At 41.9% G+C, this 16,070-nt stretch overlaps 1 protein-coding gene and 1 pseudogene across 4 annotated transcripts in view; both read left to right on the plus strand.

Annotated features, from left to right (window-relative positions):
* KCNQ5 (potassium voltage-gated channel subfamily Q member 5) overlaps positions 1-16,070 on the plus strand; it is a 573,789-nt gene that overhangs the window by 350,873 nt on the left and 206,846 nt on the right. The window lies entirely within an intron of this gene.
* Positions 6,403-10,002, plus strand: LOC103243910 (lysine-rich nucleolar protein 1 pseudogene; annotated as a pseudogene).

Genomic DNA, 16,070 nt, shown 5'->3' on the forward strand with positions numbered 1-16,070 from the left:
GTTTTTTATCGCAGTTATTTTTCCTGGAAAAGAAACAGAAACAGTTTGCAAAAGCAAGAACCTGACTGTGACAGATTTCTAAACTGTAGATATTCCATTCAGCAAGATCATTCCCAGCCATTCCATTCAGCCATGAACTGCATGTCCCGTCTACCAGGATGAAAAACATCCTTTTCAACTGCCATCAAAAAGTAGAGACTTTTTATTTGTTTTGACAGGCCTATATCTATTTGGTTCTTTCCACACTGAGTGAGTGTCTTCAAGAAACTCAGACTTCTGATAGGGACTCAGTGATGAGGCAACAATTAAGAAGAGTCTGGACTTTCCCATTCCAAGGGCTCTTCTCAAGGCAGTTGTGATCGTTTTAAAAAACCCAGACTGAAGTAAGTGGACAGAATAAGTACATAGATAAAGAAACACAAAAGTTAGGAATACAATTATTTTTATTATTATACTTTAAGTTCTAGGGTACATGTGTACAACATGCAGGTTTGTTACATATGTATACATGTGCCATGTTGGTTTGCTGCATCCATTAACTGTCATTTACATTAGGCATTTCTCCTAACGCTATCCCTCCCCCATCCCCCGACCCCACAACAGACCCCACTGTGTGATGTTCCCCTTCCTGTGTCCAAGTGTTCTCATTGTTCAATTCCCACCTATGAGTGAGAACATGTGGTGTTTTTTCTTTTTCTATTGATTGGAATAGTTTCAAAAGGAATGGTACCTGCTCCTCTTTGTACCTCTGGTAGAATTCGACTGTGAATCCGTCTGGTCCTGGACTTTTTTGGTTGGTAGGCTATTAATTATTGCCTCAATTTCACAGCCTGTTATTGGTCTATTCAGGGATTCAACTTCTTCCTGGTTTAGTCTTGGGTGGGTATATATGTCCAGGAATTTATCCATTTCTTCTAGATTTTCTAGTTTATTTGTGGAGAGGTGTTTATAGCATTCTCTGATTGTAGTTTGTATTTCTGTGAGATCAGTGGTGACGTCCCCCTTATCATTTTTTATTGCATCTATTTGATTCTTCTCCCTTCTTTATTGATCTTGCTAGTGGTCTATCAATTTTGTTGATCTTTTCAAAAAAACCAGTTCCTGGATTCATTGATTTTTTGAAGGGTTTTTTGTGTCTCTATCTCTTTCAGTTCTGCTCTGATCTTAGTTATTCCTTGCCTTCTGCTAGATTTTGAATTTGTTTGCTCTTGTTTCTCTAGTTCTTTTAATTGTTATGTTAAGGTGTCGATTTTAGATCTTTCCTGCTTTCTCTTGTGGGCACTTAGTGCTATAAATTTCCCTCTACACACTGCTTTAATTGTGTCCCAGAGATTCTTATTGTGTCTTTGTTCTGACTGGTTTCAAAGAATATCTTTATTTCTGCCTTCATTTTATTATTTACCCAGTAGTCATTCAGGAGCAGGTTGTTCAGTTTCCACATACTTGTGTGGTTTTGAGTGAGTTTGTTAATCCTGAGTTCTAATTTGATCACACTGTGGTCTGAGAGACAGTTTGTTATAATTTCTGTTCTTTTACATTTGCTGAGGAGTGCTTTACTTCCAACTATGTGGTCAATTTTGTAATAAGCGTGATGTGGTGCTGAGAAGAATGTATATTCTGTTGATTTGGGGTGGAGAGTTCTGTAGATGTCCATTAGGTCTGCTTGGTGCAGAGCTGAGTTCAAGTCCTGGATATTCTTGTTAACCTTCTGTCTCATCGATCTGTCTAATATTGACAGTGGGGTGTTAAAGTCTCCCATTATTATTGTGTGGGAGTCTAAGTCTCTTTGTAGGTCTCTAAGGACTTGCTTTATGAATCTGGGTGTTCCTGTATTGGGTGCATATATATTTAGGATAATTAGCTCTTCTTGTTGAATTGATCCCTTTACCGTTATGTAATGGCCTTCTTTGTCTCTTTTGATCTTTGATGGTTTAAAGTCTGTTTTATCAGAGACTAGGAATGCAACCCTGGCTTTATTTTTTCTGCTTTCCATTTGCTTGGTAAATCTTCCTCCATCCCTTTATTTTGAGCCTATGTGTGTCTCTGCACCTGAGATGGGTCTCCTGAATATAACACACTGATGGGTCTTGACTCCTTATCCAATTTGCCAGTCTGTGTGTTTTAATTGGGGCATTTAGCCCATTTACATTTAAGGTTAATATTGTTATGTGTGAATTTGATCCTGTCATTATGATGTTAGTTGGTTATTTTGCCCATTAGTTGGTGCAGTTTCTTCCTAGCATCAATGGTCTTTACAATTTGACATGTTTTTTCAGTGGCTGGTACCGGTTGTTCCTTTCCATGTTTAGTGCTTCCTTCAGGAGCTCTTGTAAGGCAGGCCTTTTGGTGACAAAATCTCTCAGTATTTGCTTATCTGTAAAGGATTTTGTTTCTCCTTCACTTATGAAGCTTAGTTTAGCTGGATATGAAATTCTAGGTTGAAAATTATTTTCTTTAAGAATGTTGAATATCTGCCCCACTCTCTTCTGGCTTGTAGAGTTTCTGCCGAGAGATCCGCTGTTAGTCTGATGGGCTTCCCATTGTGGATAACCCGACCTTTCTCTCTGACTTCCCTTAATATTTTTTCCTTCATTTTAACCTTGGTGAATCTGACATTATGTGTCTTGGGGTTGTTGTTCTCAAGGAATATCTTTGTGGTATTCTCTGTATTTCCTGAATTTGAATGTTGGCCTGTCTTGCTAGGTTGGGGAAGTTCTCCTGGATAATATCCTGAAGAGTGTTTTCCAACTTGGTTCCATTCTCCCTGTCACTTTCAGGTACACCAATCAAATGTGGATTTGTCTTTTCACATAGTCCCACATTTCTTGGAGGCTTTGTTCATTTCTTTTTACTCTTTTTTCTCTAAACTTCTCTTCTCGCTTCATTTCATTAAATTTGATCTTCAATCACTGATACCCTTTCTTCCACTTGATCAAACAGGCTGTTGAAGCTTGTGCATACCTCACGTAGTTCTCGTGCCAAGGTTTTCAGCTTCATTAGGTCATTTAAGGTCTTCTCTATACTGTTTATTCTAGTTAGCCATTTGTCTAATCTTTTTTCAAGGTTTTTAGCTTCCTTGCCATGGGTTTGAACATCCTCCTTTAGCTCAGAGAAGTCTGTTATTACTGACCTTATGAAGCCTACTTCTGCCAACTCATCAAAGTCATCTTCATCCAGCTTTGTTCCATTGCTGGTGAGGAGCTGCAATCCTTTGGAGGAGAAGAGGTGCTCTGCTTTTTAGAATTTTCAGATTTTCTGCTCTGGTTTCTCTCCACCTTTGTGGTTTTATCTACTTTTGGTCTTTGATGATGGTGATCTACAGATGGGGTTTTGGTATGGATGTCCTTTTTGTTGATGTTGATGCTATTCCTTTCTGTTTTTTAGTTTTCCTTCTAACAGTCAGGTCCCTCAGCTGCAGGTCTATTGGATTTTGCTAGAGGTCCACTTCAGACCCTGTTTTCCTGGGTATCACCAGCAGAGGCTGCAGAACAGCAATATTGCAGAATAGCAAATATTGCTGCCTGATCCTTCCTCTGGAAGCTTCATCCCAGAGGGACATCTGGCTGTGTGAGGTGTCAGTTGGCCCCTACTGGGAGATGTTTCCCAGTTAGGCTACATGGGGGTGAGGGACCCACTTGAGGAGGCAAGTGTGTCCATTCTCAGATCTCAGACACCATGCTGGGAGAACCACTGCTCTCTTCAGAGTCATCAGACAGGGACGTTTAAGTCTGCAGAGGTTTCTGTTGCCTTTGTTCAACAATGTCCTGCTCCCAGAGGTTGAGTCTACAGAGGTAGGCAGGCCTTGTTGAGCTGCGGTGGGCTTCACCCAGTTTGAGCTTCCTGGCCACTTTGTTTACCTACTCAAGCCTCAGCAATGGTGGATGCCCCTCCCCGAGCCTGGCTGCCGCCTCACAGTTTGATCTCGGACTGCTGCGCTAGCAGTGAGCAAGGCTCCATGGGTGTGGGACCCACCAAGCCAGGCACGGGATATACTCTCCTGGTGTGCCATTTGCTAAGACCACTGGAAAAGCCCAGTATTTGGGAGGCAGTATCCTGATTTTCCAGGTACAGTCTGTCATGGCTTCCCTTGGCTAGTAAATGGAAATCTCCCAACCCCTTGTGCTTCCCGGGTGAAGCGATGCCCTGTCCTGCTTCAGCTTGCCCTCCATGGGTTGCACCCACTGTCCAACCGGTCCCAATGAGATGAACCAGGTACCTCAGTTGGAAATGCAGAAATCACCCATCTTCTGTGTTGATCACGCTGGGAGCTGCAGACCAGAGCTGTTGCTATCTGTCCATCTTGGAACCAATCTCAACAAGTTTTTTTAATAACAGTAAAAACAAGAAATTTGAAGCCCCAGAGAAGGCCTGTAAGAAGAGCAAGAAGTCAAGCACAGTGGCTCACACCTGTAATACCAGCACTTTGGGAGGCCAGTGCAGGAAGGATCACATTAGATCAATAGTTCGACCAGCCTGGGCAACACAGTGAGACTCTGTTGCTACAAAAATGTTTGTCTAAATTAACCGGGCATGGTGGCGTGTGCCTGTGGTCCTAGATACTTGGGAGGCTGAAGCAGGAGGATTGCATGAGCCCAGATGTTCAAGGCTGCAGTGAGCTATATGATCTGGCCACTGTACACCAGTGTGGGCAGCAGAGCAAAATATGTTGTGACACACGCACCAAGAAAAACAGAAGCAGAAAGAACACAGGAATAAACCGACCTTGTTCACACAGAAGCAGAAAGAACACAGGAATAAACCGACCTTGTTCACACAGAAGCAGAAAGAACACAGGAATAAACCGACCTTGTTCACACAGAAGCAGAAAGAACACAGGAATAAACCGACCTTGTTCACACAGAAGCAGAAAGAACACAGGAATAAACCGACCTTGTTCACACAGAAGCGGAAAGAACACAGGAATAAACCGACCTTGTTCACACAGAAGCAGAAAGAACATAGGAATAAACCGACCTTGTTCACACAGAAGCAGAAAGAACACAGGAATAAACCGACCTTGTTCACACAGAAGCAGAAAGAACACAGGAATAAACCGACCTTGTTCACACAGAAGCAGAAAGAACACAGGAATAAACCGACCTTGTTCACACAGAAGCAGAAAGAACACAGGAATAAACCGACCTTGTTCACACAGAAGCAGAAAGAACACAGGAATAAACCGACCTTGTTCACACAGAAGCAGAAAGAACACAGGAATAAACCGACCTTGTTCACACAGAAGCGGAAAGAACACAGGAATAAACCGACCTTGTTCACACAGAAGCAGAAAGAACATAGGAATAAACCGACCTTGTTCACACAGAAGCAGAAAGAACACAGGAATAAACCGACCTTGTTCACACAGAAGCAGAAAGAACACAGGAATAAACCGACCTTGTTCACACAGAAGCAGAAAGAACACAGGAATAAACCGACCTTGTTCACACAGAAGCAGAAAGAACACAGGAATAAACCGACCTTGTTCACACAGAAGCGGAAAGAACACAGGAATAAACCGACCTTGTTCACACAGAAGCAGAAAGAACACAGGAATAAACCGACCTTGTTCACACAGAAGCGGAAAGAACACAGGAATAAACCGACCTTGTTCACACAGAAGCAGAAAGAACATAGGAATAAACCGACCTTGTTCACACAGAAGCAGAAAGAACACAGGAATAAACCGACCTTGTTCACACAGAAGCAGAAAGAACACAGGAATAAACCGACCTTGTTCACACAGAAGCAGAAAGAACACAGGAATAAACCGACCTTGTTCACACAGAAGCAGAAAGAACACAGGAATAAACCGACCTTGTTCACACAGAAGCGGAAAGAACACAGGAATAAACCGACCTTGTTCACACAGAAGCAGAAAGAACATAGGAATAAACCGACCTTGTTCACACAGAAGCAGAAAGAACACAGGAATAAACCGACCTTGTTCACACAGAAGCAGAAAGAACACAGGAATAAACCAACCTTGTTCACACAGAAGCAGAAAGAACATAGGAATAAACCGACCTTGTTCACACAGAAGCGGAAAGAACACAGGAATAAACCGACCTTGTTCACACAGAAGCAGAAAGAACATAGGAATAAACCAACCTTGTTCACACAGAAGCAAGAAAGAACATAGGAATAAACCGACCTTGTTCACACAGAAGCGGAAAGAACACAGGAATAAACCGACCTTGTTCACACAGAAGCAGAAAGAACATAGGAATAAACCAACCTTGTTCACACAGAAGCAAGAAAGAACATAGGAATAAACCGACCTTGTTCACACAGAAGCAGAAAGAACACAGGAATAAACCAACCTTGTTCACACAGAAGCAGAAAGAACATAGGAATAAACCGACCTTGTTCACACAGAAGCAGAAAGAACATAGGAATAAACCGACCTTGTTCACACAGAGGTTCTCCAAAGAACTCAGATTTTTTACTCTGTGTTTTTAAATATTGAGAAAATGGAAGACATGTAACTAACAGCATATTTTTAACAATTTAAAAAACCACAGTCATCAAGAGTGATTTCAAATGAGCTGAAAGCCAGATAAACCACAACATTCCCCTGTCCCCAAAAAGGACTTTTTAAAATTACAGGAATAGAGAAGAAATAATCCTACTTGTTGGTGGTCAGTATGGTTACATTAACACCAAGAGATCAGAGCTATTAAAATCCTAACCTATTCCTAATTTTCCATCAAAAAGCCTGATTTTCCACCACAAAATGCAAATGAAAACCACCATGATATTTCATCTCACACTAGTCAGAACAGCTAGTATTAAAAAGTCAGAAAACAACAGATGCTGGTGAGGCTGTGGAGAAAAGGGACCACTTGTATACTATCAGTGGGAAGGTAAATTAGTTCAGCTACTACAGAAAGCAGTTTAGAGATTTCTTAAAGAACTTAAAACAGAGAGCTACCATTTGACCCAGCAATATCATTACTGGGTATATACCCAAAGGAAAATTGATCATTACACCAAAAAGACACATGTACTCCTATGTTCATTGCTACACTATTCACAACAGCAAAAATATGGAGTCAACTAGCTGCCCATCAATGGTGGATTGGATAAAGAAAATGTGGAGGCCAGGTACAGTGGCTCATGCCTGTAATCCCAGCACTCTGGAAGGCCAAGGCAGGTGAATCACAAGATCAGGAGTTTGAGACCAGCCTGGCCAATGTGGTGAAACCCCATCTCTACTAAAAATACAAAATATTAGCTGGGCCTGATGATGGGCACCTGTAATCCTAGCGGGAGGCTGAGGCAGGATAATCAGTTGAATCTGGCAGGCAGAGGTTGCAGTGAGCCGAGATCGCACCATTGCACTCCAGCCCAGGTGACAGTGCAAGACTCCATCTCAAAAGAAAAAAAAAGAAAGAAAGAAAATGTGGAACACATATACCATGGAATACTATACAGCCATAAAAAAGAATGAAATTGGGGTCACAGTTGAGCAGGCTCTCACGTAGAGGTGGGGAAGTTTGGCCCATCGGAATGATCACCAAGACACACAAAGTAGACCTGGGCCCTGGGCTCCCAGAGAGAAAAAGAAGAAAGTGGTCAAAGAACCAGAGACTCAATACTCAATTTTAAACAATGATGATTACTTTGCCAATGTTTCTCCTGTAAGAGCCACATCCCCCTCTAAAAGTGTGGTCCATGGGAAAGTACCTGAGATATCTCTAGTGAAGAAAAGAAGAAAAAGAAGGGTGTCAGCACCCTTTGCGAGGAGCACATAGAACCTGACACGCTGCGTGCCAGACGGCCAGAGAAGTCACCCAGCCCCAGGAAGCAGGTGCTTGGTCGCTTCGAGTTCCTCTGTGGGGAAAAGAAAAAGAAGAAGTCACCTCCAGCCATGTTCCATGCCTCTGGCGTGAAAACCTCCCCAGACCTCAGACAGGGTGAAGCGGAAACCAGAGTTGGCAAGAAGCTCAAAAACCACAAGAAGGAAACAAAGGGGGCCCAGGACCCCTCAGTCCAGGATCCTTGATTCTGCAAGGCTGGTGATGCTGCCAACACCTGCTCAGTGGGGAAGAAGGGTGAGGAACAGGTAACCTTGGGGCAGATAAGGGAAGCAGAAGAGCCCCAGGGAACACAGTGGGAAGGTGAAGAAGAAGAAAAAAAAAATCCACGAGGAGGGAGACGCCCTCCCAGGCCACTCCAAACCTTCCAGGTCCATGGGGAGCAGCCCTAGGAAAGGAAGTAAAAAGAAGCCAAAGTTGAGGATCCGGAATACATCCACCCCCATAGGAAATGGCCCTAAGGCCCCCGCAAAGAAAAAGATGAAGTCCAAGAAGGTAGAGCAGCCAATCATTGAGGAGCCAGCTCTGAAAAGGAAGAAAGAAGAGGAAAGAGAGTGGAGTAGCAAGAGATCCTTGGAAGGAGGAAACAGACACGGACTTAGAGGTGGTGTTGGAAAAGAAAGGCAACATGGACGAGGCGCACATAGACCAGGTGAGGCGAAAGGCCTTGCAAGGAGAGATCCATCGCGAGTCAGGCAAAACGGAAGCTTCTGAAACCAGGGAGTGGAGGGGAACCCAGTTTGGCCAGTGGGATACTGCTGATTTTGAGAACGAAGAACAGAAACTGAAGTTTCTCAAACTTACAGGTGGCTTCAAAAACCTGTCCCCTTCGTTCAGCCGCCACCCCTCTCCACATCCCCCAGCACGATTGCAAGGCCCAACATGGCCCTCAGCAAGAAGGCGGCCGACAGCCTGCAGCAGAACCTGCAGCAGGACTATGACCCGGCCTTGAGCTGGAAGTACAGCCGCGGAGCCAATCTCGGCTTCTCCACCGCCCCTAACAAGATCTTTTATATTCACAGGAACGCTTCCAAGTTAGTCAAGCTGGAAGATTAAACTCTAGAGTTTTGTCCCCTCAAAACTGCCACAATTGCTTTGATTATCCCATTTATGCTGGAGGTTACAAATTTTTTGTATGAAAAATCAGATCTTGGTAATGACCTTGAGCAGTAGGATATAAATAACTCCCATAAACTTAGCGTTCCAATAATGGAACACTAGGCATAAATGGGTTATTCAGTTGTGCTGATGAAAGCCATCTGGCAGTTGGCTCACACTGAACACCTGTGGAGACTAAGGACAAGGACAACTATCTTGATGGGCTTGGATGAATTGGGGAGAGGCAGCTCATGTTTCGGGAGCCAGGAGAACAAGTGAGTGGCTAAAACCTCCTGTTTTCTGTGTTAAACATTCCGTCCCTGTTTGAGACATCAATGTGTACAGATGACCTTTGTTGAGTGTTTAGCAGGTGCTAGGCACATACTAGTGTTTTCCTTAATGTATTTAATCTTCATGATTATGAAATGGGTGCCATTATTATCCCCAACTTATAGATGAGGCAACTGAGATTCTGGGATAAAGTAATAAAATTCCCTGGGATCACCCAACCACTAAAAACAAACAAACAAACAAAAGAATGAAATCATGTCCTTTGTCCCAACATGGATGGAACGGGAGGCCAAAGTCCTAAGCAAATTAGTATAGGAACAAAAAAAACAAATACCGGATGTTCACTTATACGTGGATGCTAAATGTTGACTACCCATGGTCATAAACATGAGAATAACAGACACTGCTGACTACTAAAGGGGAGGGGAAGGAGAGGGGCATGGTTCAAAAAACTACCTACTGGGTACTGTAATGACTACCAGAGTGTAATATACCCATGTAATAAATCTGTACATGTACCCCCTCTATCTAAAATAAAACTTGGGGGGAAAAAAGCATGATTTTCTTTTTTTACACTAAAAGGCATTTTTAAAAATATGATTAAGAGAAACAGTGAAAATATGAGATTGGAAAATTGTTGACTATTAATGAGTTCATATTTTTGCATCTAGATTTGTATCATAAGGCATCAAAGTATTCGAAGATGAAACTGAAGAACTTTCATTAATAATTTCTCATCATATTTTAGCTTTTACTTTAGGTTCAGGGGTATGATAAATTTTAATAAATCTTGAAAAAATGTAATGAATGACAAATGACCAGAGAGAGAAAAAATATCCTGAGTGTCAAAAAGGAGTAAAATAGGAAGCCCTGGGCTTTGTATATTGATAAGCTCAATAAGAATTCCTAGAAATATTCTAGACAGAATATTAAGCAAATGATTTATAATAAACTTGAGGGCCAGGCACAGTGACTCATGCTTGTAATCCCAGCACTTTGGGAGGCCGAGGCGGGTGGATCACTTCAGGTCAGGAGTTCAAGACCAGCCTGACCAACATGGTGAAGCCCCATCTCTACTAAAAATACAAAATTAGCCAGTCATGGTGGTACACGCCTGGAGTCCCAGCTACTTGGGAGGCTGAGGCAGGAGAATTGCTTGAACCTGGGAGGCGGAGGTTGCAGTGAGCTGAGATTGCACTATTGCACTCCAGCCTAGACAACAAGAGCGAAACTGTCTCTCAAAAAAAAAGGAAAGAACAGCCATCATTACTAGAAAATAACATAAATTCATTAAGAGCAAAAAAATTACATTACATAATGCTTATTTCTTATTTTGATAGGTTAACCAGATTGCTACATCAGGAGAATAGAGTAGATAATGTCTTGATTTCAGCAAAGTACTGATAAGTGCTTTATAATATCTTTGAGGGAAAGAAAGAGAAATTCAGGTAGGATGATAATAGTCTTGGGAGAAGAGGTACCTGATAGGGGGGCTCCAAAGTCAAGACATGGTATTTGTAAAGAAATTCACTGAAAGATAAGGGTAGGACATTAGGAGGTTCTTGTTTAGGGAGTGGGTAGTTCATGCTAGGAATAAAAGAATCAAGATTACCATAGTAATATGTAAATGTAACAAATATAAAGGCTTTCCAGAAATCCAAGTGAGCAAAATCTACTCATTTTCATTTAAGTTCAATCTGAATCAGTGGTGTCATTTAGTTCTTTAAAAAGAATGCAGCTTTAGATTGAATACTCCCATGTCAAAGAAAGAGTAGTAATACACAAAAACACGTCTTTATGGCTTTTGTTATTTGGTCAAATATATCCTGAATACCTTGTAATGTGCAGAAAACATCTGTGGCTGCTTACATAATATATGTAGTGTAAGTGGATAAAAATAAGCAAAGGTTTGTCTTCCCATTTAACTGAAAGTCCTGGTTAGGATGCAGACTATGCCTGAGTTCCCAGTTTCTGGTACAATGTAAATATTTGTGATTGATATAATACAGCCAAAGTAAGATAATGATAGAACAGTGCAAAGAAATTGGGAATGAAGTTAACCCATAAAAATGTATGCCAGAAGGATCTGGGACACTATTACTATTTGTAATGTGGGCCCCAAATTCACCTTTGAGCCTCCTGGCAAGGAAACAAATATGCTAAAAGATCACAGTCTCCAAAACCTAAAACTTCATCCTCTTTGCCAGAAGCAACATGTTAATAGATTTTTCTTGCAGTAAAATCCTGAGAGAAATTTCTCACAGGATGCCTCATTGAGCAAATACAATGTGAAATACGGAGAAATTCTTAAAGTACAGTAAGCTGGTTAAATGTTTTTTACTCCTTCTTAAGGAAATAGCAGAAAATCCAATACAGTTTAGTTAAAGTAATTCCTTTAGGGACCAAAGTAGTAGGGTCCAAGTACACAGATTGCCAGTGGTCAGCTTTGCTCCAGGCCCCATGATGTGGTAAGAAAAGTACAAGAATATAAGTGATTGCGTATCCTTGAGACAGTCTTCTTTGAAACCAAACTTTTGCTGTAGCTGGGCAGTATCAAGTTTAAATCTGTATTCCCCCGCAAGAATGGAAAATGCAGATATTTACTGTTGGTGATTAAATGCCAATTCTTTTGCTTACACTGAAGAATGAGAATGAGTCTGAGAGTCCCACTTTGAGGGATACAGTAACAAACTGGGCAAAGGTAAAGAACAGTGACAAGGAGAATGACACATCAGGACATAATTTCGTATGTAAAGTAGACAGCAAACTGGGCTTGGTATATTGAATCTGAAGACCAACAGGGAAGTCATGATAAAACCAGCCTCAAACATCTGAAGAACTCTCTTAGGGAGGAAGGCGCACACGTCCTCTGTGGTCCAGAATCTGACCAACGAGTAAAGGTCCCAGACAAGGAGAACGAACTCAGGAGAAAATCATTTTCCAACAATAGAGCTGTCTGCAACAGGGCTATGCCTCCGTAAAATGATGGGAGGGGCCCGATTGCTGGAGGGGTTTAGAGAGAGACTGCACAAGTGTCTATCAGTGATGTTTCAAAAATAATCCGTGTCCTCAAAGGGAGACTGAATCAGAAATCCTTCTGGCCACACGAATTCTCTGATCCTGGGGTGAGAAGGCATGCTCCATCTCTGTCTATGCAGAATCCACTGACTGCTCTGAGGGAAATCTCTTGAACTGTTTATGGGTTCTGTTGCCATCTCCCAGCTTGCTTACATTAGCCGTAGTCCTCTAAAGAAACACTAAGCAAGCAGAAACCATGCTTTCCCATATCCTCCAATTTCCTCTTAACAACCCACATGTAAAATGCAACATTTCATTCTTTAAAAACTGTTTGCTGTTGACATTATTTTTAAAACTTCACAGGCCGGGCAAGGGGGCTCACGCCTGTAATCCCAGCACTTTGGGAGGAGGAGGCAGGCGGATCACAAGGTCAGGAGATCGAGACCATCCTGGCTAACATGGAGAAACCCTGTCTCTACTAAAAATATAAAACAAAACAAAACAAAACAAAACAAAACAAATTAGCCAGGCGTGGTGGGGGCCTCCTGTAGTCCCAGCTACTGGGGAGGCTGAGGCAGGAGAATGGCGTGAACCCAGGGGCGGAGCTTGCAGTGAGCGGAGATGGCACCACTGCACTCCAGCCTGGGTGACAGAGCAAGACTCTGTCTCAAAAAAAAAAAAACTTCACAGATTTCAGTGATAGTATTTATTGATTAGGGTCTTTGTTAATATTTAAGGTTCATTGCACTTTAAAAGCAGAATCGTGCAGTGTTCTAATCAAGTAATCCAAGTCACCGCTAAAGATACCAAAAATGTCGTATTTAATTTTTATGGCTTTGCAATGGAAGCTGGGGTGTGCTCTGAGTAGATCTCAGGTGCCAAATGCACTTCTCTTGTGGAAACATTATGCATAAAGGATATTTCGCAAAGTACCAAGTTTAGAAAGAAAGGTAAATTTAGGATGCCGGAAGAAATAAATGACTCTACTACTTCCCTCTGTTGATGAAGTTTTGATTTCATTAGGTGGCCTGTCCTCCAGGCAAAGTGCTGTGCTGGGTCAGCTATAGTCTCTAATGTCAGCATGTACACTGCAGTCATCATAGTTCATGAAACGCTCTCAAGGTCCCCTGTCAAATGCACTGAAGAGCATACTTCATCAAAGCAGTACTTTAAAATTTATGAAAAGTCAGAAGCAGGGTTGAATTTCCTTTGGAAGTTATTTCTGAAGAATTGTTTTCTTAAAATATTCTATATCTTCTTCCTGTTAGCATCTTTTATTTTAATCCCATGGTTCCATTCCATTTAAAACATTTAAGGGCCAAGCGCAGTGGCTCACGCCTGTAATCCCAGCACTTTGGGAGGCCGAGGTGGGCAGATCATGAGGTCAGGAGATCGAGACCATCCTGGCTAACACGGTGAAACCCCATCTTTACTAAAAATACAAAAAATTAGCCAGGTGTGGTGGCGGGCGCCTGTAGTCCCAGCTACTCGGGAGGCTGAGGCAGGAGAATGGCATGAACCCGGGAGGCGGAGCTTGCAGTGAGCCGAGATCACGCCACTGCGCTCCAGTCTGGGCGACAGAGTGAGACTCCAGCTCAAAAACCAAAAAAAAAAAAAAATTTAAGATCTCCCCTCCCTCAAAACTTTCTTAATAAGTGTAACTAACTTACATGGGCCATTATGCCATGGAATGCTTATAGTCTGCCAAAATGCTTGCAGAGAGCACCTTCTAGGTGGAAACGTGTGGTTGCTTCAATCAGCAAAGCCTACTCTGTTGATTTGCCTGTTGTATCACCCTAAGTTCAGGGAGATGTCTACTTTAAACCTCAGCTCCATTTCTCCTTTCTTCATTGCATCATTCACAATTGTTTGTGAGTGCCTGGGGATTGTGCATTTGTGTGCATGACAATAGAGTAACTTGCTATGGTTCATTCAGCAGAGCTTTTCTGAATGTTTTATTTTCACATCATTTTCATTCTTGCTAAATGAATCTGTGCTTGATGCACTAGTTCTGGAAGCTGGACATCATCTGTTATACAAGCACCCATGAGATTCCCAAGTCAAGCTTTTTGTCAAATTAAATCTGACAAATTGATTCTTAATTAACCCACAAGAAATGCTGATGATAGTTTTCTTGAGTAAACATAGAGTCCTTTGAGCTGGTAATATTTAAATTTTTCATAAATTTCCTTCTTTTTGTCTTACAATAATCAGTGCCTTCCAAATAAAAAGTTTTGGATAAAAGATCTAGATCAAAATAAATTTCCTCAGAAGCAAAATATAAATGACTGTTTCAGGCAAAATAAAGGCCAATAGCTTTTCCAGACTAATTTTGAAGGAATATCCATCTTTTGATACGTCAGGATTAATGTATACATGGAAAAACATTCATATTTTTTAAACTGATCGTAAAGCTGACAGGTGCAAAAATGGTCCCTCTTCCAGCCCCATCTTACCAATTCTCAATTACAGATGTCTTAATTTTTGTGTGTGTCACGGGCACTTCGGCCATCTTGTGGAAACAATGAACCATTCCTCAAATATATGTGACAAATTTGCAATATGGCGATGCATATGCTTCTTCATTATAAACAACCCCTAGCAGTGGGGCTAATCGCTACATAATCTTGAAATGATGAGCAATTAGGGTTTCATCTACAACTGTAAAATGGGATTTTAAAATCTGTAATTTTTGTGAGCAACAAAGTCACAAGTACTGCTAATACCATCATGATCTATTGCCGTGGTTAGTGAAAGATAAACACGTAATTCTTCCCCCCTATGTTCACAACCCCCTAAATTTTACACACAGATCCCCTAGAGAACCATGGACTCCACATTAGGATAGTCTGATCCCAGTGACTCTTGCCTCTGCTTCTACTTGTATTCAACCACTAGAGGGGTGCATTGGGGTCATGGTCAGTCATCAGTATGCACGGGATCCTCAGAAGCAATGGTGTCAGCAGAACTACACACAAACCCCACTATGTCACTGCCAATAAGCCCAACATCTGAACACTGTCACCGTAGAGGGGTCACTCTGTGTCACTTCAGTGTTTTCTCCAGCCAGAAAGTCTGCCTCTGGCAATGGTACCAAGAGCTAATTCAGAGCAGAATGTGTTCATTGTTCTCCATGATGTCATTTGCCAAATGAAAGAAGTGGTTCTAGAATATCCTCCATGCTTACTTACCAAAACTTTATATGCTTTGTCTGCGCTGTCAGGATAACATATTCCATACATTTCCTTCTTCTGGTGGGTGGGGGGGGAAATACTTCCATATCTCCAGCTAGAATTTGTACCTGAGATTTAAATCCACATTTCCACTTGGATGTCTAAAACTGGATTTATCCTCTTCTCCCTAAAACCAGTTTCTCCTTCTGACTTTGACTTTTCTTCTCCTAATGTATGGTCATCTCAGACTTTCCAGCCACCACAACCACTTCCCAGACTCTACTCCTCAATTTACAGCATCCCTTCAGTCTCCCTCTTTATTCCATTCTCATTTCTACTATGTTCATTTACAGCCTAACCTGGATTTACTGTTACCCTTGTTCCTGCCTCTCATGACTCAGATCCATTCTATACACACTGCTGCCAACTTAATTTTCCCAGAAGGCAACTCTGATGACCCTTTTATCCTGTCCAGAAATCTTCAATGGCTCCCTATTTTCTACTGAACTAAATGCAGACTCTGCTCTATAAGCCTCTCCTCCAGTTGGCTCCAGACTCCCAGTTCAGCCACCTGTTTCACCCTGTTCTGCAAACTTTGATAATTCTTGTTCCATGAAACAGAGAGCAAATAATTTGCCTCATTCGTTTTCTGACTTGCTGCCTTTCACATTTT

The sequence above is a fragment of the Chlorocebus sabaeus genome, chromosome 17 (genome assembly GCF_047675955.1).
Source record: "Chlorocebus sabaeus isolate Y175 chromosome 17, mChlSab1.0.hap1, whole genome shotgun sequence".
NCBI classification, from domain to species: domain Eukaryota; kingdom Metazoa; phylum Chordata; class Mammalia; order Primates; family Cercopithecidae; genus Chlorocebus; species Chlorocebus sabaeus.